This window comes from Oryzias latipes, chromosome 12 (genome assembly GCF_002234675.1).
Source record: "Oryzias latipes chromosome 12, ASM223467v1".
Lineage (NCBI taxonomy): Eukaryota > Metazoa > Chordata > Actinopteri > Beloniformes > Adrianichthyidae > Oryzias > Oryzias latipes.
In genome coordinates this window covers 3719518-3744188 of record NC_019870.2, presented here as the reverse complement: position 1 = coordinate 3744188, position 24671 = coordinate 3719518, and the positions used below count along the sequence as shown (strand labels likewise).

The 24671-nt window shown below is 41.3% G+C and overlaps 1 protein-coding gene across 2 annotated transcripts in view; it reads left to right on the top strand.

Annotated features, from left to right (window-relative positions):
* The first annotated feature begins 3385 nt into the window (after positions 1 to 3385).
* Positions 3386 to 24671, top strand: part of lhfpl2 (LHFPL tetraspan subfamily member 2) — a 45559-nt gene continuing 24273 nt past the window's right edge. The window contains exons 1-2 of one of the 2 annotated variants that reach the window (XM_004074504.4): positions 3392 to 3652; positions 22689 to 22772. The gene's annotated coding sequence lies outside the window, so the exon portion shown is untranslated. Of the gene's footprint in view, positions 3653 to 22688; positions 22773 to 24671 lie in introns of both variants that reach the window. The other variant, XM_011481462.3, reaches the window with a different exon arrangement.

Below are 24671 nucleotides of genomic sequence, written 5' to 3'. Positions count from 1 at the left end.
ATCGCAAAGAAGAAGCAGGAGGGAAATTCCAAAAACAAGATGGTGTCTGCCGGTGCCTCCCGTCTGTGCAAACAGATTAAATTCGTACTGACCAGAGCTGCCTGGAATGTGTTGAACATCAGGCCTTGAAACTCATCACACCTCATAAAGCGAAAGTCCCTGACAGCCCTAAGCGTCACTGCTGGACCACCACAGAGCCAGGACTGATAAAAGCCCAGGAACCAGAGAAACAGCTGATAAAAAGGGCATGAACCATTAGCAGAATGACCTTCTAATAGTTAAGTTAACTAAATAATTAAGTTGACACGCTCCAGCATGTCAACCAAACTTTTGACCTTTTGGAAAACCTTCTCTTTTCTTAAATTCAATCCAAAGAGCGATCAGCTGCAAATTTCTGATCAAAGCCAATAAAAAATATTTGTATGCACAAACAAAGGGGGGAGCTTGAGTCGCTTTTATCCTCTTACCAATAATCGCTTCCAGTCCTGTGTTTAAGAGAAGAAAAAAAGCATTTTAGGGCCAGGGGTCCAGCCTTCACGGCTGCACTCCAGCTGAACAGGAAACGGCTCATTTCTGTGTTTGTGACCAGCAAACAACACGAGTACGGGTCTCTGCTAGCTTCCTCCAACCAAAACCGAGGATGACCACTCTGGGTCAAAACCATTGACTGTAAATGAGAACTGGACTGAGGTAGTGTGACGCCACCCATAGAAAATCCAGCTCCAACCACATAAAGTCAATGCGGTCGTCAGGTTTTCGTGATATAAACGCCGCCATGTTGGAGACGTCGTCGACCCGAACACAGTAAGGGTCAAAAAAATTAGACAGAACGTTTACACTCAAATATAATAAAGAAAATATTATTAAGTTCAGAGTAATACTACTTTGTTTGATCAGAAAGTAATATATCACTACGATACTTTCCTGTGTTAAAGAGTTACTCCTGACAGTGTTTGATGAAAAACGACAAACTCCAGATTTAAAACCCACGCAGATGTGACCAACTCAATTCATCTGAACAGTTTGGAACAACTGGTGCATTTCTTCAGCAAACAAATGTGATCTTATTCCGACAGGGACACGGAAGGTCAGTCGGAGCAACGACCATCCCAGGAAAGTGCCTGATAGCATCAGGGCAGTTGTTACTGACAACAACTGCAATGTTTAGCCCCAAACCTTCAAGTCACATGACTTCCTCTGTCTTTCAGCTCCATTTAGGCTTCAATCGACTGACCAAGAAAGCAGAAACGAAAAGGCCCCGAAGGCTTGGCACCACAGTTCATGTCTAAGTCAAACGGGGTGTCCGTGAATTCCCCAAAACTGTTGTCCGACACCAATCCTGTTGTGAGAGGGAACCGGCGCCGGACGGTTTTTATTGAATTCATCAGAATAGCTGAGACAGGAGGATGCTGCGCACACAGACGCGTGTCTGGACAGAAGTTTGGCGTCCACTGAGCCTCCTCATGTTCATCTGAGGGGGGGTGGATTTAAGGATCAGCTGTCACCCTCCCGTCCCAGCAAAGGCTCAGACTTGGATTTGCAGAGATTGGGTTTCTAATTCTGCAGTAACAGGATGATGAGTAACGTCTCAGGACAAATGTTTTACAGAGGTGACAAAAAATGGCTGCTGCTTGAATGGAAAGACAATTTGTTTTTAATCTGGAGCCTCAAAACGTTTCCTATGTTTGAAATCAAACTTGTCGATATTAATGTTAAGAATGTAATAAAACATGTTTTAAGCAAAGTTTTGGATACATAGACAGTAAACAAAGATGTCAATTTAACCCTGAAGAACACTTGGTCAAACTCGGCCCTAGTTTTTCTTGTTATGACATTTTTTTCCCTATGTTTTTATATTTATGTTTTTTATTTTTTGTCTGCTTCCCAAAATGAACATCAAAAACCAAATTTGTTAAATGAACTTTAAAAGCCCTGAAGAAAATTGTCGTTGGGTTCTCAAGGGTTAAATTGCCACACAATTTTTGCTGCTACAGTTTGGAAAAAGTCAGTTTTTGTGTATTTTACACAAGTATAGAAATACTTTAAAGATTCCAAAGGCTCAGACTTGTACAATTTGGAGACGATAGAAGACGATCTTTATGAGTTAATTTTTCTTTATTTGGACTTTTAAAAGGTCCACAACAGAAAATCAACAATATGCTGCCCCCAACACTTTCTCAAACCTGTGTATCCTATTTCTTGATTGTGATTGTCCAGATTACGCTGTAAAAAGTAATTTCATTCCAAATTTTCAGTTGCTTATAAGGGTTTGAAGAATGGAAGCTGATTGGTCGCTCCTCACACATTTTCTCCTTGGCAAATCTGGCCCCATTTGCAAAATGTTTGGATATCCCCGATCTATTTTCAAAACGTTCCTAGTGGTCTTTAAATTACGATTATGCTGTTTTTGGATAAAATCAAAAAACCCGCATCTTTTTCTAGGAACTAGTTTCTGCAGAGCGGCAGGAGTTTTATTACAAATTCACCTCAGAGTTGTGGGCAGGACCGTTGGCAGGGAGTAAGCCTGCGCTCATTTCCCATCATTATTCTGTTTAGACACCCCCCCACCAGCTCACAGCCCCTCATCTCCACAGCCTAGTATTACTGGCACAACAAAAGCTGTGCTGCCGCCCAGTTTGGATCCAGATTCCAGCTCAGACGAGGAAAACAGGGATGTACATAAATCTAATCGTCTACAAGAGGATGCATCAGAAAGGACATGTGGCTCACCAAGTACAAGCTTTTTTTCCATCTGCTCCTGATTCACAATGATTTGAATAAAAAAATACTCAGAAATGCAATTTTAACCTTTATTAACCTTTATCCATCATCAGAAAAATGCTACAAGAACGTGTTAAAAACACCAAAGCAGGATTTTCATCAGTGTCTTTAATTAAAAAATTCTGGAATTATAATCAAAACACCTTTTTTGGGGGGGATTTTATTTTTGTTTTGTTTTTTTACGCATTTTTGCTCTTAAAATCAAAGTTCAGAATTTGAAGTTTAATCTCAGATCTCGCTATATATGTTTTTTCTTTTTGTTTTGTCCAAAAGGTTTTGGTTTTTTCCCTCAGAAAATGTGACTTAAATTTTAAAATTCGTTTAAAAATCAGTCTTTTCAAAAGAAAATTAAAATAACCATTACCAACCATTAGTCCGTGTAAAATCATAGTTGAGACAGATTTAAAATTGTGTTTTTTTGCTCACTTGTGACTTTTAATCAGCCTAAACTTGTGTTAAAGTGGCTTACAAACACTATTTGTGGGTTGTTTATTTATTTGTTTACACCTCTCCTGAATGGTTTTATGTTTGCCCTTGTCCTCCCTGATTGAAGCCTTAAAAGCCCCCAGAGATGCCCCCCTCGCGTCCATGCAGAGGAGGCCGTGGATGGGGGAGGGCGCTGCCGGGGAAGTCACTCCCATCCCAGGCGCAGTCAGCCTGTCTGTCCGGAGGAGGCGCGCGGACGGAGCCATTCATGCTTCTGCGGTTCGGGAGGACGCGTGGCGGAGGATGCAGACACCCCGAGAGTGAAGCCACCCCGAAAGCCCAGAGGAGGGTCCGCATGTGCCGCTGGTTCCCCCGGAGGATCGATTCTCGAAGACCCGGTGGCTCTCTGCGCGCAGGCGGGCGGGCGGGCGCGCGGCGGTGACGCGTAAGTACGCGCGCCTGGAGGAAACGGTTCCGAACTTCTCTCCGCTCTAGAGGCTCCGACGCGGGTTCTGCTAGAAGGATCCTAGTCTGTTCATCCAAACCTTTTTCCCTCACAGATGAAACTCGTGGCAGTTCAGTCAGAGCCAGACCGTAATCTGTTGTCCATGTGTCACCCTCAGTCCTCAAACTTCTCAGGGCTCCAGCCAAAAGCAGGAATGCTTTCCACTCATCCCGGAGTTCATTCCTACAAACTGCTCAGATCTGAGGCTGTGGCTCCTGGAGAAAGTACTTTAAGGCCAGAGACAGATTCTAGTCTACATTTAGTGTCAGGTTTCCACGTTAGGCCCAAGAACTGGTTCCCACCTGTGTTTATGTTTGTGGTCCCCTGGGGCCACAATGGAGAACTGACCAACGTGTAACTTCAGACCGGACGGGTTGTTCTTCTAATGATTGTGTTAGCTCAGTTTCTATTGCGCGTGAATGTGTAATTGCTTACAACCGTTTAGTAATTTCTCCATTTTTAGGGATTTCAGCTGAGCTTTAATGCTGTTTAGAATGTTAAAGTGTTAAACATGTCAGCGGTTTCAGCCCATGTGCCAGTGCATGTGGTCCCATTAAAAAAATGCGTCTAAGCTTCATTCATTATACCCCTGTGGTGCGCTCATCTCCACCATTTAAGCCACAATAAAGCCAAAGTACGTAGGTTTCTTGCTGCTCCCTTGGCAGCCGAAGCAGGGCAGATGGTTTGGAAAGGTCCTTCAAAGTATTTCCTAACCCCCCCTTCTGTCCTTTCTTTGACGAAAATGGAAAAAAGAATATTATCAGACTTCTCCCTGCAGATGATGCATTTGGTGAAAACCGTGATACAAAAACAAGAACGCGTTCGTTCAGACCGCATAATCTGCCTCTACTGCCTGGCTGGGACTTGTTGGCGGGTCTGTCCTCATTTTTACAGGACTCTGGTAGTGATTTATGGGACCGGTGGAATATATTCCATCTTTTTGTAACCGTCATCTCATTTAAGCATTCAGATCCAAAAAGCAAATAATGCTGAGTGGCCGGAAACCAAAGCCAGGACCACGGGGTCTCCACAACCCAAGTGTGGAATCCACTAATTGAATGGCTGCTGCGATGTCAAAGGTCAACCCAGATGACTCTATGCAGTTCCAACAAACATTTGGAATACAGTTTTTGCCCTGTAGCATCTTTGTGGATTTCCTTCAATGTAGATTTAACCGATAACAAGGTAGCCTCATTTCCCAATATCATGTCTGCACTTGTACATTAGGGCGAGATCGTTTAAACCCACATCTGGTTTTCATGAACAGGACTTTATTTGGGTCAATATTTGTATCCTCTGTAGTCTGTTTTGGCTCGTCACATGTGGCCAGTAAAACGAAGCATCTAGGAAGTTTTGTTATGAAAAGATGGCCGGTTTTATTTAAGCCTGGTGACACGGAAAGCTGTTTATTTGGCTGTAAAATGATGTCATGTAAGGAAAAGACGGCACTAAAATCCAGCCAAGCCCAAAGTGGGTCACATTACGTTACTGAAGTTTCCATTCCAGGCTTCTAAGGGTATTTCACAACTCAATTAGAAGTAGTCATCTGTCCAAAATGTGTCTGTGTTTATACAGTGACTTCACCAATGGGTTTTTCTCAAGTCTATCTCATAATGCTTTCAGTAAGTGGAGGTAAAATGTGTCATTCTTAGCTTTTCATAGCCGTTAACAGCTTTCCAAACTATAAAGTATTAATAAAAGGTAATTACCTATTTCAACTAATAAAAAGCTTACACATTGACCTTAAACCGCAATACAACACTTACCTTGAAATGGAGGTGATTTTCCTAAAGCGTCCAAATGGCTAATGTTTAGTGAACTAGTTTTGTACTTTTTTTTAACGTCATTCAAGTTTTACCTTGTTCCTTAACAATCAAAAAAAAAAAAAAAAAAAAAAACGCAACTTTCAGGGTTCTTTCGAAACACTATTAAGCCTAGTTTCCACTGAGCGGTCCGGTCCGGTCCGGTGCAGTCCACTTTCCATTATATAAAGGACCCACTAGGCCAAATTGAACAGTACCATTTTTTGGCCCCCGTTGGTTGTAGGTCCATAGAGAAATGAAACGGACTGGTTAGGGCGGAGTTACTGTTGAAACCCATTGATTGGCTAAAAGTCATTACGACAAAGCGCCAAGAAAGCGGCTGCTTTCCTCTTTGCTGCTCGCAATCTTCTCTCAAAGAACTATAAATGCTTTGTTTGTACGAAGAACCAAAAGTTAAGTGGGAATAAATGAGCTGCTGGATGACCTCCATTATTGTTGTTGTTAGCTTCACCCCGCATGAGCCATGACGGTCCAGCGTTGAGTGGAAACGCTCACCTGAATTGCTTGGACCATTCTAAACCGAACCGAACCAGACTGGACTGGCCTTGTTAGCTATAAGCTTTCTTGTACGGCTAATAGCTAGCAAACTAGCTTCCGTTTTTCAAGAAAAATTCTGGTTGTGTTCTGTTCTTAAATGTTCTGGTCTTAAATGACGTGGAACTGTTTTTTTGTGCTACTTAAAAATCTCTACAAATTATTTATAAAAAATTATAATCAACTACGAAACGCATGTTGCTCCTTGCGATGGCTGATTCTAGCAGATAAAAGAGCTAAACATAAAGAACTATTAGAAAAAGTTCCCACCAAACCCTCTAATCAATCGCCAGCCTCCTGGCCCCTTTAAGCACCCTTGGTTGTGTAGTTCAGTCACATTGTATGACTTTTTTAATCGCTTAATGTGCTTTATGGTCCAAAAATACGCAATGTTTATAGATTTTTAAATTGTTTCTGATTGTCATCATGAGTAATTACTTTACTGTAAATCAACAGAGATGCTGTGTCATTTAAAGAAATGAAAATCCTTGAATGTCCGTCTAAATATTCAAATATTTTGGTGCAAAACTGGAAACAGCAGGAAGACTCAATTTGCCAAAATGAAACGAACCAGACGTGTTTTTTCATTGGGATGACCTTTCACGCGAGTTGTCTTTGTTCTTTTTCTGAAACAGCCAATTCCAAACCCTCCACACCCCACAAAAAAAAACTCTAGAGAAAAAAAAATTGCACTCCCAGCCAGTCATGCACACTGATCAGATTAAGCAGCACTGGAGCTAATCAGTTTTTTTTTCTCCTGCTGCCATTCCTTATTCCTCCAGTCACATGTTAGTTTCTTTAGACCGTCGACATCCTCCGGACCTCCCTCTGGTTCCCGGAGATGAGGCTTCCCTGGGGGTAGATTAGTTTCCGGAAGAAAAGCTGCCCACTGTTTACTGTAAAACCAGCATGGTTGGGGTCCTCACAATAACCCCCCCCCCCCCCCTCTCCCATCCTACACCTGCCTGGAGAGAAAGAAATGAATGACTGGAGGGGCAGACTTGGGGGTGGTTGGACCCTCCAGTCGGATGAAATGAGGAGAAGGAATCTCCAGTGGGGTTTTGTTCATTTGTGGGGAACTGGGGGTCATTCTCAGGGGAAAAGGCGGCAGACATGCAGCTGCACGGCCTTCAGCCTTCAGCCTTCCACTGAGTCCCTGAGCAACGGCAGACTCATTATTAAACTGGTTGTAATCAGGTTTCTGTCTCCAGTTTGTATTTAGTGGCAGATGCTGTTAGACATGTTTGAATACTGATTATGTTAACCCTTGTGCTATCTTGTGGGGTCCAGATGACCCTTGGAGGCACGTTAACGTTGGAAGTGATGTCATCTAGACCCACTAGACAGTGCCCTGAACCTTTTTTCTTTAATGAGTTGTGATCTTCACTGGTGTCCATGGATTACATGAAATCCTCTCCACCTTTATCCACCTTTGTCATGGTAGGGATGACACGTCAATGTAAGGGTGGGGTCATCTGGACCCCACAAGATAGCACAAGTGATAGAGTTGGACCCTACCCCTACATTTACCCCTTCAAGCTGAGAGACATGGAAAAAAATTGCGTCTTCAAATTGGGACTTTACTACTGCTTGATGACATCATCAATAGCTGCCGGTCATCTGCGTTAGCACGTAGCTGCCAGCAATCGGAAAATACAGAACATGGGTTTTAGAACTATAAAAAGTCATGTCAATAAATGCATGTTTCCACTGAACCAAGCATTAAAAATTGTTTTACGTGATAGAAAGTTTGAATAAGTGAACAATCCCAACCAGGACTGCAAAATGCAGGACTTTCATCATTTCTGCCTCTTGTTGCTTTTTAATTCCTGGCCAAAGACTGCAGAGATCTTTAGTCACATGATTTTGTTTACAAGCTTTGGTTCAAAACATGAAAGTCTGCTTGAGTACAAACCAAACGCAAGGTTCAGGATTAGATCTGGACCGAGTGAAGCGGACTCGGTCCTGAACAACTATTCTAAATACACCCTAAGCAATTTTATGGCCAGGATACACTAAAAACATAAAAAATAACTGGTAACCAACATCAACCTGATGTTAGCAGAGACATTCTGTGTTAAAACTGTCAATTTCTGACAGTAACTTACTGAAAAAGAAGCAGTGGAAGAGGAGAAACATGTTTTTCTTTTTAATTCAGTCTTACTTTAGGTATTTCTGCATCATAAATCATGTTTTAGAGCATAACTGACTCCTATAATCCCCTGTATCTGTGTCCAGTTGTTGGGAAATTCACATAATCCTTTCCCACAGTTCACTGCTGCAATCAATGGTGCCATTCCATCACCACACATGATGATTGCAAAGCTCAGAGGTGATTTGTCTTAACAAATACAACCAAATTAAAATAGATTAGGAGAATGTTGCAGCAAACACTGCTGCATTATGAAACACATTTTGGAGAATTTATGTCATGGTGTGAAAACTTAGAGAAACGCATTTCACAAGTAAAAAAACTTGTGGAACGCAGAAATCTTTGGTTTTATTCTGATGCTACTTTGTACTCGTAAAACGCTGGTCTGATACGATATAAACAATTGGACGACAGGATGTGGCTATGCATGTTTTTTTCTGTTTGTACACCTGTTTCTCCCCAAAAATGCTCCCATTCACCAACAAGGTCGCCGTTTCTGCTTCCGCCAAGCAATTATTAACCTGAAGGGGAAACAAATAAACCAATACATTCCAGTCCAGCATGTGGGAGAATATTTCCAAGTACACCAGACGATTTTACAAAACCAACGTAAAACCTATAAGACAGATAGTAAACTATTATTCCTTTTTAAGTGACACAGATTAAGTTAAATCATTGTTATATTTGATGTTCAGCAACAAATAGCTGGGGTGCTCCTGTTTACTGCTTACTGTCACAACTGCCTTTGTGCCTTTGTGTGCTCTATGTGTTTAACTCCAGGCTAAATCTGTCTCATCATAGTAGCTAATTTTTCTTTTTTTTTGTCATAGTGTGGTTCACATTTCTCTCAGCCTTTGCACCTTAACTATAGGCCTGGCTTGCTTTGTTTGAGCTCTGGTTTACCCATCACTATGGAACCAGTGTTTTGGTTTAGACTGGAAGATGCTGACTATTCATTATCACCTCTGGCAGCCTGAGTGCTGCACATCCAGTAGCTATTACTGTGCCTGGTTGGGAAGTAGGTCAGCTGAGTCACAATAAATGTTTGTTTGGCTTCAAACTCAACTGTTACCTGAGGACTGTGCATTTAAAGAAAAACTTAGGTTATAATACCTAAAAGGAATCTATTTTAAATAAAATGGACTCTATCCCAAGTGTCAATGGCCATTGAAACAATGGACATTAGCACTTGAGAATCCGCCTGGGGCTCAGAACAAGCCGCCGGCCTCTGATTGCGTCTGTACATCAACTTAACATTGAAATTGGACGTCCCTGACATGCAAATTGTATCTGGTGTGAATGTAGCTTCAGGCGGCTAATACTCTTTGCTAGTGTTTTCACCAAAGTCACTAATCTGGAAATGAGACAGTTTGTATCTGTTTAAATAATTCACTTTGTAAACAAACAAAAAAACAAACAAAAACAAACATTTATTTCAGCGTAAACTGCAGTTATGTCACGTGTCCCGCATAATTTTCCATTGATGCTTTTCCAATATAAAGCATTATCATGCTAATGCTAGCATTAAATGAAAATTAGCTTAAGGCTATTAGCATTAGAATGTTAATGCTAGTAATGAGAGAAATTCAGAGAAGCTAGCAATTGTATGCTTATGCCAATATAAATATCTATAATATTTTGCTAGTTGATGTTTGTTTTTTGTTTTTGTGAGTTTCTTATGCACTCAAAGACTTAAGCATTATCCATACTATTCTATTATAAAATATTAGCATGCTAATGCTATCACTAAGAGAAAAATTAGTTCAAGGCTACTAGCATCAGAATGCTAAAACTGTCAGGAAATGGTACCTGGAGTTAATATTTTTATTTACTTTTTATTTATTAATAAATTAAAAGTATTAAATTGGATATTAGTTAATATTTTTATTTACTTTTTATTTATTAATAAATTAAAAGTATTAAATTGGAACAACAAACTTACAAAATGTATGAATTACAGCGGCTTATCTTATTTAAATTGCTTAACTGCTACAGTGCAAGTGACAAGTGGAAGCGGCATAAGGTTTGCGCACCGTTTTGATAGCCAGTACAGATCGGTTCACGGCAGGTAGCATTAAATTATAATAGAAATGAGCGTTAACATGCTAATGGTAACATATAGCAAAACAAAAACTCTTGTTTGAATAAAATGCACAAATCTTGATGTCGTTAGATGTTTTAGGACAAAAATCTGGAGCAGAAATAACGTTTTCTGTTTCATCCAGAATCTATTTTGCGATCGTTAAAGCTACTTTGAAGCTCCAAAAACCTTCAGTCTGACGGCTTTCACTGCTCTTTGTGTGAGGCTGAGAGGCAGGGCTCGGCCTAATGATGTGTGTTGCTGGGAATTGGTTAGCGGGGTGAGAACAGTCCAGGTGAAGGCAGCAGAGACGGCTGTGAGGTGACGTTACAACACCTGTGGGGCTGCAAAAACACACAAACTTAAAAAACAAGGCTCAGTCATTCTGTGGGTAAATTAGGTCAGGATTTGACTTTAAAGTAGATGAAAGCTGCGCCCTGAAGTTCCAGCCATCGCCTGAGTTGATGTGAACGGGCAGAGCCGCCACTGGCTCGTCTTTAGACACATCCCGTGTGATTGGATCACAGGTATGATCCGTGACCGCACGGCTCAGGTCAAGCAAACATCTGTCTGGGGTTCACGAGGGAGTCGGCTCAGTTTTTGAATTATAACTCATCACTTGTGGAAAAAGCATTTCTTTTTCGTTTGTTGCTTTTTTAGGACACAGCAAAGGAGGCGTGTCTTTGTTTGCCGTTGCTGTTTGGGGCGGCTTTCCACAGCTACGTGGTATTTACCGTCTTGAGGACAGGAGACTAGCTCCCCGAATGTGAAAAGTTAGGACGGAGGAAAGAGGCGGAGACGGGGCAGAAATTAAAAACATGTTTCACAATAGATTAGGAAAGGGGAGCACAGAGGAGAGCAACGAGGAGAAAGGGAGACACAGAGAAAAGAAAAGGTTAGGGCTTGTGTTGCGCAGTGAACCGGGAGGGTCCCGGGTCAGACATCTGTGATCCGTCTCCCAGGGGAGCGCGGCCCCCGTCGGGGTCCTGACTTCCCTCTGACAGCCCCATTATCTGCCCTGGAGATCACTCACTCTGAGGGGTCCCCCTTTTTTTTAAAAAATACCCGACTCTGACCTCCATCCATTCATCTGCCATCTGTCCGATTATCCGTCAGACAGTTTTCCTCATTTTTTTCCTTCTGTCGTCCTCTCCTGACTGTTACTTTTTTAAATTAAACTTGACGTTTATGGTCAAATAAAAATACGCAATAGGATACTCATGGAAAATCATTTCTACATCAGGTCAGACACTTTTAATAGATCAGAACTGCTCATAATAGCTTTGTGAGAGCTGAATGTGGAGTCAGCCTCTGCACTCTGGGAAGTGATTGGTCCATAGCAACCATACAATCTCTCTTTTTTTTTAAGCTGACCGTCATGTCTGGATGTTTCTGTGTCTATACCGTTTAAAAAATGTTCTAATTGTCCTTAGCAACCAACATTTACAACATTGGCATCCCATGACATGACCTCAGAGGAGCTGCAACCTGTGTAGTGTTGTTTGCAAATAGTACCGTATTTTCCGGACTATAAGTCGCCCTTTTTTTCATAGTTTGGCAAGGGGTGCGACTTATACTCCGCAGCGACTTATATTAGAAATAATTTGAAATAAATACATTGTTAACCCTCCTGTTATGTTCATTTGTGAGGAACAGAGATGATGTTCCTGGGTCAATTTGATGTATGAGGTATGTTAAGTGTTAAGAGTATGTTAAGTGACTCAGAGAATCATCAAACTTTTTTTTACAGTAAGATCTTGAAGGCTAACAACATAATATATTACTTTCCAATAATTTCATAGATTCAGAAATGCAATAAAAATGACAACTGTTTCTACAAATACAGGATGAAAACAGAGTATTAGTTGGCCAATGATGCTTCATGAAAAGAATAAATAAATAAGTTTGAGAAAAAATTACTGTGAAATTATTAGATAAACAGTCTGCTATGATTGTGTCATATAAGGTTGTGAAAGTTAAAATGCGACTTATAGTCCAGTGCGACTTATCTGTGTTTTTTTCTACTTTATAATGCATTTTTGGGCTGGTGCGACTTATACTCCGGTGCGACTTATAGTCCGGAAAATACGGGTAATATAATTTTTTTTTTTACAAAATCTTTTACAAACCAACATCTTCGTTTTATTGAATCTTCATCTTATTTAAAATATTTACATCTACATGTAGAACCATTTTCTTGGGGAATTTTTTTTTTCACGAAACTGGGGGGAAAAATATGTATATATTCAGCCACATAAGTCCTTGAGAGTATTGTCTAGCATTATACTAGTCTGTATCCCATAAAAGGTGTGAGACCATTGACTGTATATGAGAACTGGACTGAGCGGTGCTTCAAACAGGAAGGACCTGCTGGCTCCAAGAAGCCAAAATCCCCTTTTATAGAGACATAAACAGCTGTTACTCAATCGTTCTATTGGTCAGAATAACCGTTCCTGCTCTGATACCTTTTTTTTTAAATCTTCTTTATAAATCCCTATGTTTTTAGGATATTTTGTTTGTGGTGCAAAGTTTTCAGGACACAAGCTGGACAGTCAGAAGCCTCAATAAACGTGAGTGGTCTCATGTCCAATGTTTGAAACGTGGTTTCCATAAAAACATGGACTAATTACTGCGTACTGACGACGTCTGGCCCCAACATGGTGGCGTCCAAATCACGAAAAAATGGCGACTGAATTGACTTCACTTGGTTGGTGCTGGAAGTAAACCATTCCAGTTCCCAGATACATAGTTTAAACTCTTTCAGCATTATGCGTTAGGGGGTGTTCTTCCATTGTATCAATTTGATGTGATATTTTTCTATAATTGAAATGAGAAAAATGCAATTACAGCTCTAGATGGAACACCATGAAGTGATCCTCATTACACTAAATACCACAGGGTTTTGGGGAAACAGATTAGAAAACCTTCTGCCTGGAAAACTTGACACTGGAGCTGGTTTGCGCTCACCCTGATCGTGTAGCCGGTTAACCCCGTCTCAGGTTGGTTAAGCTCATTAAAGATCTTTTGCGACTGCGGTTCCGTCGGATTCCAGGCGGCTGATGGCCTGTCAAACTGAGAGGGAGCTTCTATCGCTGCTGGTTCACAGGTTAAGAGGCGAGCTTCACAAGATGATGGTGCGCCGTCTTTCAGGCATAACGCAATTTAGGGAACATGAGCTAAAAGTGAGGTGAGGTTGAGTCAGACCATTATGTCTGTCAGCGAGTCGCTTTCAATCTAGAGAAATGACCCTGCTGTCCACATGAAGAGGGCGCTTTTTTACCCCCGTCTGCTGCCAAACAGAGACGACCCCCACATGGACTCACAGCGCTGGTTAAAATTCATGATTTCTATTTTTTTATCCAAACTCCCGTTGAACGATGTGTCTGCAGCTGTCTGCTGCGCTTCACACAGAGTTTACAGACTAATCACCGCGCCGCCTGGTGACGTAACACGTGTGCAGATGGGCTTTACAGCCAGGACACACACATGCACCAGTGAATGCATGCTTGTGTGCGTGCGCACAAAAGGAAATTGGATAGAGTGTGGATAATTGTTGCATTAGTGCAGAGTGTGTAATCAGCATGAGCCTGAGGGGGTTAAACGCATCTTTTGTTTTCACTTTACAGGCTCAGAGCTGTGTTAATGGCTGAGCTTCTGCTGCTGTGTTTAGTGTTTCTTCTTTCTGTGGAAGTGGAGGGTGGTCTGAGGAAACTGGGGGGGGGGTTCAAGCCTTTCTTGCTTAACGTTAATGGTGTTTTTATTGCAGAAAAGAATGAAGTGTGTTGGGTTTTTTTTTTAGTTGTGGCCAGTCTAGAATCGATGTCAAAGAGGTTTTTGTCTCCGATTATCAGCATCAGTTCAGTTTTCCTGTTGGCCGTCATTCAGTCAGTTTATGACTTCGGTTTGATAATTGGTGAAAGTTTGTGAACAGGTGACTCGTTGATAAAATGGGCCTATTGAATCCGAACTGGCAGCAGTTTTGCATAAGAGGCATAACCAGCTGGCCTTACATGTGTGTACGGGGTGCCTGCGGGGACAAAAAAGGGGCAAACCTATACGCGGCACGCAGGTGGCCATCACAAAATTTGAAGATCGTAGACCGCTCAGTGAGCCCGTAGAGCAGGGGTCGGGAACCTATGGCTCGCGAGCCATATATGGCTCTTTTGATGGTCACATGTGGCTCGCAGACAAATCTTTAATTATACTTTTTTTATCATTAGTCCAGTCCTTCTCGGGCGCGAAAAAAAAAAAAAAAAAAAAAAAAAAGAGGCGCGCAATAGTAGCGGTGCTTGGAGAGAAAAATCTGTGCCAGCGCTATCAGTTTACTATTATCTATAATTTCACAGAGTTTGTACCAACTGGAAACCTGTGAATTGCCGTGCCTAAAAGTGCGCGCTCCCGTCTCTGAGAAAGAGCGCGCAGTTGCGGGGACGGGATGTGTGAGGGAGAAAGCAGGGGGGTGGGGCTGAGGTGTTGTGGGGACAGGCAGCAGGTGAATCGCGCAGGGATTGTAAAAACGTAAAACCCGCTGCCTGTCACTCACTGCGGCGTGTGAGTGTGTGTTTGGCTCCCCGTCTGCATGTGAGCAGTCTTTGTCACATCTACAGAACATTCAGACCTACGATCACGTTTAAAGTCTCAACGCCTGCGTGAAGCAGAAACTCACCACGTATCAACCAGACTAGACCATCAGCAAAACTACCACGAGAAATACTCATCATTTATCAGCAACAGCATAACCATGTTATTAAAAAGAATCCACAGACTTATTCTACTTTAAAAATGTTGAAATTACATCAAATGCACACATTCATTTGTATATTTAGTTTTAAACATATTGTCGCGGACTGAGTTGGGTGGCTGTTGGGCCGCGTTATAAGTTCTGGAGTTCATTGACCGCATCAAGCAGAGATCTGATTGGCTCTCAGTTCTGTCGCTCAGCCTGTTGTTAGGTAGTTTGGACCAATGGGGTTCAGCTATGGGCCGAATAAGGGAAAGGGGAGGGCTGGAGCGGGAGCAGGTGAATATAAAGTTGGTAGAAGCGCTCTCTCTCGTCTCGTGTCGACAGGAGAGATTAAGGAGTTGCTGAATTAATTTTACGGCGTTTGTTGTGGTCTACAGTAACCAGAATAAAGAACCTTAAAAGAGGTTAAGTCTCCGTGCCTCAGTGTGGGAAACTCTACATTATTGTATGGCTCTTTCGAAATTACATTTAAAAATATGTGGCGTTTATGGCTCTCTTGGCCAAAAAGGTTCCCGACCCCTGCCGTAGAGGCAACTTTTCTTTTTTTTCTGCAGGTGACAGGTCGTAGCAAACACTTAAAGAACATGAAGGGGTAAGTTAAGGTCACAGGTGGAACGTAGAAGTGTCAGCCGTTGGACGAGGGACGACCACTAATTGGAAAATTGCAGGTTATTCCTGCCTTGCCCGCCTATGTGTCGAAGTGTCTGTGGGCAAGACACTGAACCCCACGTTGCCTCTGGTGGTTACAGGTTGGCGCCAGAGTTTGGCAGCGGAGCCGCCATCAGTGTGTGAATGGGAGTGTAAAGCCCTTTGGGCCTTCGAGGAAGGTAGAAAAGTTCACACTGCTCAAGGAGCTCCTTAGTGCTAATCACGTGATAAGTGTGCGCTCCTTGCAGACATCCTGACTATTCGAAATGAAAAAATTAGACAACCATAGCTTGTGTGGATGTCCTACTGGCACTTACGCATCACCTGCACGAGGTTTTTGCACACGCTCAGTAAGGTGCAAGTATTTGCACGTTGCTGATGACTCGAGTGGTAGTATAAGGGCACCATACGTCATAAGTGCGTGCAACTGACATTAGTCTTACAAATACTTGCCGATACACTTATCACATGCACCACAATGGTACGTTCCATTTTCATGACTTTCCTGGCGGTGGTAATACAAGCCTCAAGGGGACTGCAAGACATACCACAAGATTTGGTTGCTCCTCTCTACAATTCTCCACAACCCAAAAACCTGCAGCAACCCGGGGAGTGACTTAAGCTCTGCTCCAAGCATTGGACCATAAACTTTCCCGTCACGATGAATCAAGTATTCATTCCTGCTATATGTGATCATCACAAATGGTTTGTGACATTCAGACCTGAGTTTCATCCACTAAAGTGATATAAGTGAGCCACAGCGATATGAACCTTCTAAAACAAAGCATTTGACAGGAAATGTTTCTAATTTATTCACACCAATATTTACATCTGATGCTATGTACACACCATGAGATTTGCCTAAACAGGAATTCTTGGATGCACTTTTAGGATACACATCAAACTGGACTGTCGCTTCCTGATACTAGAACGTGTAATCTCAGTTGGAAGAGACATGCAGTTGAAGCTGTGCATATTTCATCTATCTTGCGCTCCAGGCTTTTTCTTTCACATAAATGAAAAACTTGGTCTCGTATCATTCCCTCATTCCATCATTATTCATTTCTTCATCATGATCAATTTTTAAATGATTGGTACTTAGGTATTTTGAAAAGGACACCCGAGTCCCTGATTGGTCAAAGTTCAACTGGTTTAACTTTCAACACACGTTAAATTGTGATCTGTTTTGTACACAACGCGTAAATGCGAGAGTTTCGAAAGCGGAAGCCCGAAACGTGCATGTACGCAGGTTTACGTATACAACTGGCATTTCGTGGGCGACAGTGGCTCAGGTGGTGGAGCGGGTCGTCCAGTGATCGAAGGGTTGGGGGTTCGATTCCCCGGTCCCACCAGCCAAAATGTCGTTGTGTCCTTGGGCAAGACACTTCACCCTCCTTGCTTCCAGTGTGGCTCCACTGGTGTGTGAATCTGCATGAATGGTCCCAGTGATGGTCAGAGGGGCCGTAGGCGCGAAATGGCAGCCACACCTCTGTCAGTCTGCCCCAGGGCAGCTGTGGCTACAACCATAGCTTACCATCACCAAGAATGAATGAGGAGTGAATGAATAATGGGCACAATGTAAGCGCTTTGAGCGCCTGGAAAAGCGCAGAAAAATCTAATCCATTATTATTATTTCATTGGAAGTGGCTGCTTGAACGCGTGTTTCTGAGCCTGATATGAACGTAGCTTAAGAGCTTGAAGGGTTTCATGGAATAAATCAAATAGGGTGTGCTGTGTCAAATGTTATTTAGGTGATTTTTTTTACCATAGATGTTTTATTCTGGCCTAAAATCAGAAAATAAAGTTTGTGAATCGGGATTTATGGTTGCTGTGAATTCCTCTGGAAACACATTTTGTTTTCAAATACTATTTTACAACTGGTACAGGCAGGAATTATGACTTTAGTTTACTGTGCAGATGCATCTTTGAAATAATAAGCTATGAACATAGACAATGTTGTTTCTGACTTTGCACTGCTGTCAGTGGACATCATGGCGCTTAAACCCAAAGCGGAAGCTGCAAGGGCTTCAGAGATCCAGCACTTTTCCCTCTTCGCTTTGAAGAGCTCCTGGCATGGCTTTCAAAGCTCTTATTTCTTGTGCTGGCTCCTAAACTAATGTGTGGTAAATGTAATACAGCTGTTTGACTGTGCGGCAACATGCAACTCTTATTATCCCCAACAACAACTGTTTTTATGTGTCTTTTTTTACGGGTTGAAGGCTTTCTTTGAACATTCCTTCTGCACATGTGATGGAACCAACATTTATGAACGAGAAAATTATAAAAAAAGGTGATTTTTTTTTACCCAAAAATAGCAAAACAAATTACATTTTCAAAATTACAGAGGATTAGGCCCCAAAATTGGGTCAATTAGACATCTTTACTGCAACTGTAGTTGTAAACTGAGGTCTTCCATGAAGTCTTTACACCTTAAAAATGAAGCAAACTATCCCTGATGCGGATCAAATTAAGGTGCCCAACCTGAAAATAACGGACAGTTTTTTCTGCAAAGTGAATTAATTTCTGATGAGGGCATGATCTCGAAGGGCGTTATCCCACCTTTATACCATGGTCCAGGTGTATACTCGGTTCAGATTGGCCGCTGGGTGTGGATGACAAAGTGATAATCCAGAGTGAAAATGCACACCTAAAAAAGAAGTTCCGGTCACATAGCTTAAATGTTCTAGATCACTGTGCCGGCTTCTTTAAAACAAACTTTTGCTTCATCATCTGGACAAAAACAAGTAGTAAGAGGTAAACTTTCTCTCTGAAATGATGCTTTAGTTAACCCATCATGACATTCAGCATAGATATCGCTCATTATTTCATTTTACAGTTACGACGCACCTCGCCATGTGTCAAATAGTCCGCTTTTTGTGAAAAAAAATACAAAAAATAAGAATAAAGTTACGGAGCCCCTGAAGGGCCATTGATGATTGATTTTTGAAGTTAAAAAAAAAAAAAAAAAAAAAAATTTTAACTTCAAAAAAATTGATTTAATATTAATTTATTTCATAAGTGACTATGGTATAAGCGAGATAATGACCATCCCCCAATTTATGTCAGACGTGCGTCAATTTCTGATAATGCACACTACGTCTGCCATTATCTCTTACTTACCGTGGTCACTTATGAAAGCAATAAATATTAAATGAAATATTAGTATCTTAATCCTGTCATTTTTGACGTTCCAGTCAGTTTTGACAAGAAGCTGACAATTTTGATTTGTGATGCGTTTTCCTGATAACAGCTACAGAACCCACACCTCGCTCTGCTGCAGCTGATGTATGACGACTAACCAGCGGCGATAAATGCGCTCAATGTCACGTTAAGTGATTCAAAGCACCATTTCAGAGAGAAATTTCACTTCTTAACGCTTGTTTTTGTCCAGATGATAAAGCAGGAGTTTGTTTCAAAGAAACAAAATCCACAAGATGTTTCCTGGGCCTCATCTTTGAAGTCACCACCTGAAGAACAGAAATATTGATGAATATTTGTACCATTAACTCTGATTGTTCATTATTATAGTCATGATAAAAGTTAAACGAAACCATAAAATGACTCAAGTCTTTTCTACTGTCTTGCTGTTGAGATTAATTTGTGAAAAAAACATCTGTCCACTAATGTTCCAAGTTCCTGTTGTTCTAGTTACCAAGTGGCGTCTGGGCCATCGCAATAATATAGAACATTCAGGTTATGTGGTGTCCATTATTACTTTTATATGGACACCCTGCAGCCAATCAGAATGGAGTATTCACCCGGACCATGGTTAGAAAGCCCCAAATTACGTCAATGCAAAATGAAGATTTATGGATAATGTTTAATGTCATTAGTAATCATTTGAAACTGAAAATAAGTGTAGTAGGGCTATTTGAAGTTTATAAGGACCATAAAATGGTCCAGAACATGTTTTGATATTCTAACCCAGGTCGTCTGATGAATCGCAGCCCACTTGTGCCTCTTTAATACAGCTCCCCCCTGTTCCCAAAGCCCCTTAAAGGCTACAAGAAAGACCCTTTTGTGGTGGGGCTGGCTGAAGGGAACATACTTACATTCTCCACATGAGAGCCCCCCCCTCCCCTTCCCCCCAGCTGTGGAGGGGCTCAGCAGCTGAACTGCAAACACTGGCATGTAACACCACTTCCACCGAGAGGCATTACCAAGTTTAAAAACACATTGGGGCATTTTTTGGCATGACTTCAGAAAGCAAAAATAGTGGTTGGATTGTAACACTTGGGGGGGGGGGGGTCCTCTCAGCTGTGACTATTTGGAGAATGCCCAACAAGGATTTACACTGCCAAGGTTCCCTTGAGGACAAAGGAAAACTCTAATCTATTTTGTGAAGGAGAATAGTTGACTTTATTCTTCATAGAAATGTTACAGCTTTGCTGTTTTATGGCAATTTTAAACAAAGCCTGATTCCTATCTTATATCCAAGTTACCGGTAGACTAAGATAAGCACAGCACATGTAGGGTTCACTCTGTTGCTTCAGGAGTCCCCTGGTCTGTAGTTTATTGCTGTAGAGAAAGTTTAGTGATCCAACCGAAGCCCCTGGCTCAATCAGGTATTATTGCAGACTTGTTGCACGTTTTTGTGGTACAATTCTGCTTGTTTTCCTTTGGTTCATGTGGTTGACTTTGGTGTCAGTTGGATATTTCTATTTGTGTTTTTTAATGGGAGCATTTTATACAATCAAGGGAAGGCTGTTGCTTTATTTGGATTTGATTTTTACAGATTAAACACCAATTGGTCAAAAATAAAACAAGTTTTACACCATATAGAGGCTTTACATTAACTCCCTTAAACGCAAAGTCACAAAAATATATTTGAAATGTTTCTTTGTGTAGAGGCAGTGAAGAAACAGAAGAACCTTTGACTTCAAAATAAAAGAAATTTTCATTTACCAAACAAAACCAGGAGTTCAACCCAAAATATGGGTTTTTTACGACTTGGTGTATGTTCCCACACACCAAGTCTGCTATGCATAATATTCAGCGACCGACAAGAATGCTGTTCATAAAGTTGCTCAAACACTGGACTCACGTTCATGATTATAGGAAATACCAGTTTTAGTGACTGTTGTATCATTTTATTTTGTTGGATCTGTCCGCCAAAACACCTTAAACGTTGGAGGAGGCTGAAGTTGGCATCCTGTTTTCAGCTCCACTTTTACCGTTAATGGGAAAATCTTTTATCACATCAACGTTAAAGGATAGCAGAAACTTAGAAATATCAAACGCCGACTTCAGCTTGATACGTGCCAGTTTGTGAAAATGTTGTCCGACGCCCAAAAAAGGACAACGACTGTTGACTGAGATGAAAGAAAAGTGCAGGTTTTTGGCCACAGTGTACCAACTAGAAATATAAAAACTCAACCTTTTAGTGTTGAAATAAATGTGCTGACACAGCAGAAAAATTCTAATGAAATAACCCTGGATATGTAATGAGGTGGGGCGGTCTGCAGATCTTATGAATGACTACACTTTTTAAAGCAATATAGTAAAGGTAATTCGACCAGAAATTTGTTATCATATTTGGTTTAAAGGTAGTTCATGTTGCATCCAAGTTGGAGATGTTAGGTTTTTCAGTGAGCTTGATACTAAGTGCAAAGATTTTGTCAGAATCTTAGGGGAAAAAAAGTGAAATAAATCTAGTTGATCGATCAAATGGTTAAAAATAATCTTTAATTATCTTAGAAAGTGTCGATATTTACAGTCTGTAATTCAGTGGGTTTTAGTGGACCTTAAGACCACTCTTGGGGTCACTGGATGATGAAGTGCATAGACAGTAAAATCGTGTGCTTGAGTGCTCCTCATCTAATCTAGTGCCTTCATGCTGTGTTTGCATTTTCATGCTTTCTTATTGGCTTGATCGTTAACCAAGCTGCTTCCTCACTAATTAGAAAATCTCTGCAGAGTCAAGTAAAGAGGAAGAGGGTCAGCACTGAAGTAATTATCTCCAGGGCGTTAGATGAGAGTAACCCATCGGGAATAACTAGTTTGATTGTCAGCAGAGCCCCTGGTGATTGATAGATGTGTTACTGTCATGATAATGAAAACCCAGTAGTTATTGAAACATTCTGTGGCAGACTGGCAACCAGTCCAGGGTATAATGCGCCTTCACCCTACAGCAGCTGGGATAGGCTCCAGCAACCCAATGACCGCACAAGGGATTAACAGGTTTAGAAATGAGATGGATAGGTCAATTGGTGACCAAGTTGTCAAGAAATTAGGTATTGGGTTTTGTAAATTTGAGCGTGTGGGGTTGTATGTCTTTGCGTTGCCCTGTGACAGTCTGGTGATCCATCCAGGGTGTACCATGCCTTTTGTCCAACAGTAGTTGGGATAGGCTCCAGTAACCATCTGAAAGCAAAAGGAATTCAATGGGTTTGGAAAAAGGCTGGGCGTTTGTGACACTTCTTAAAGAGTGCGGTCAGATCTTCCAGTTACGTTTGGTCCATTTCAGCTCCAGCTCATTAAACTACTTGAGCAAAGTTTGTGGATTATCTGAGTCCTTGCTTCTGCTTGAATAAGTGCTATACAAATAATAAATTGACTGATTGATTGATTGAGTCCAGTGATAGTTTCTGTAGGATCATCTTAGAGCAACACCTTTCAGATCCTCAACAAATCACCTTTTACATCCAAAGTCGTAGATTAAATAATATTCTGCTGTGCTTCAATTTGAATTCCTTGAGTTTGCTCAGTCTGAAATCTAATTCGAGGTCAGACATCGTTCATGATGTTGTGCGGCTTTGTCAACTGGCCTAACAAGGCCAGTTGACATCAGCGTATCTTCTCATTTATGAACATGTGAAACAGTTTAGGTTTGTTCTGCTGCAGCTGCCTCGTTGTCTCACATTTAAGACGGAAAATCCCAATAAGCATGGAGAAACGGATAGTCATTACAGCCAGGGAGCAAACGATGACTGAACCATTGCCCTCTGGAGATGGTATGTTTTTGTCATTCAGACATTTCTGCTTTTTCCTTCCAGGTTGCGCTAAGCGAGGAGTCTTGCACCATCTGACTTTAACTGGAGAAGCATTGTCTAAGTCCAGGTCTGCGTCGCACTCAGAAGGTCGGTCCCTTCTGTTTGTCTTTGGATTCCCTCTGCACTATTCAATCCACTGACACATGACTCCCGAATCAAGCTTTTTTTTACCCAGAAAAGAAAAGAACAAACGTTCACACGGTTTCCTGCTTTTTTGGTGATGATATAAATACGGTTGAGCTTCCAAGTGGAAAAAGCAGCTGTAGCACTGAACTCACTGCTCCTAGCAGGTGTTACTCAACAATGGATCCTTAAAAAACACAACTTGACAACCCTCATTTGCTCAGTGATCACAAAGAAACCTAAAAATCTTCAGAGCCTCCAGAAGTACAAAAATGCAAAAAGAGATACAACTGCTATGTTTTTGTTGTCGTTTCAGTGACCATGATTGGATGTTTTGCAAACTCGTGCTTGAAGCCAAGATCAATGTTCCTCTGACTCATGAAGGACATTTAAAACTATTGATCTTTTTGGTAAATCAAGAGTTTTGGAATGGGGACCCAGTAAAAGTGGTATTCCGACCTATAAATCTTTTTGAAGCTTGCCGTTAAAATTACAATGCTAACGTTAAAATCTTCTTTAAAAGACTTATTCTGACACTTAACTGGAAGATCCCAAGGCTGGGTCATGATTAAAGCAGTGGACAAATTCTTAGTGACATGTAGGGGGTTTGGGTTGGGGTTGTCCGTGCCCATGGAGGGTTGTAGTGAAATCTACAGGTGTGTCCTGCTGTTCCCCTAAAGGCGGCTATATGACACGATCTTAAGGCCCGGCTCATTCAGCCGCCTCAAAGGGCCTTCATTTAAAAGGAACGTACCATTGTGTGTTAAGTGTATTGTGAAGTATTTGTAAGGTTAATGTAAGTTGTGTCTGACCGACCAAGCGGTCTACGACCCTGACATCGCACAGGTTTGCCTATTTTTGGCCCGCAGACAGCCGTATCCACCCCTAGGGACCGTTGTGACTACGATTTTGCTAGTCCTTTTATTTCTTAACCAAGCCAGTTTGAAGCAAAGGTTAGTGTTGGCACCATTTTGGAGCCAAGTTTTTGTGAACCCACTCTTAGAAGATCAAACCTTGCAGATAGCTAGCTAATAGCAAAGAGCACAAAAAGGTAATAAAAACATTCTTATCCCTTGGTTTTGCTCCATCTCTCTCAGTAGGATGGGGGCCTTTTCAAATGGAGAAATTCTTATCACTTGCAGTCAAAGAACTATAGAGAAGAGAGGTCAGTCTCACGCTTATCACTTTATGGAAACCTTCATCCCGTAAAGTCAAAATAGAAAACATGGAGAGGCAAAAACTGGAATATACATTTTCGCGAAACAAAAACGGAATTACTTAGTATACATCACTGCTTGCAGGCTGTATTTTAATTTTAAAAACTGACTTTATTGCCACTTTTGTACTGTGAACTATTAAATATGATTATATTCTTCTGTTATTATGATTTTTGCCTTTTTAAAGTCATTAAAAAAAAAAAAATTTGACTAAAGTCCTTATTTTTTTATATAAGTATTTTTCAACTATTTCATTTTTCCAGGCTCAGGTCTAGATTTTTTTAAACTAGAACTTTTTGTAAGAAGACGGAGGAGCATCTTCGTAACTGTAAGGTTCACCCCCTTTTTTTTTTTTGCTTTTCTACAACATGAAATCTGGCCTGTGTATTTATCTGAGGAAGTAGGAAGTCGGGGTTGTTGGGGCATGTTTTTGAAATATGGAGGAAAACAATGGAGCAGGAGATACCGAGCGGGAGATACTGAGCAGGGCCACCTGGAAAGGTCATTGGAGTGGAAAGCCCCCCGCTAAAATAATAAACAAAATAAGAACTCTAAAAATGGGAAAGGGCTTCTCTTCCTGTTATCTTGTTGGACACGTCAGATTCAGGCGTTTTACTTCACAAAAGAAGGCAAAAGAGGGTAAAAG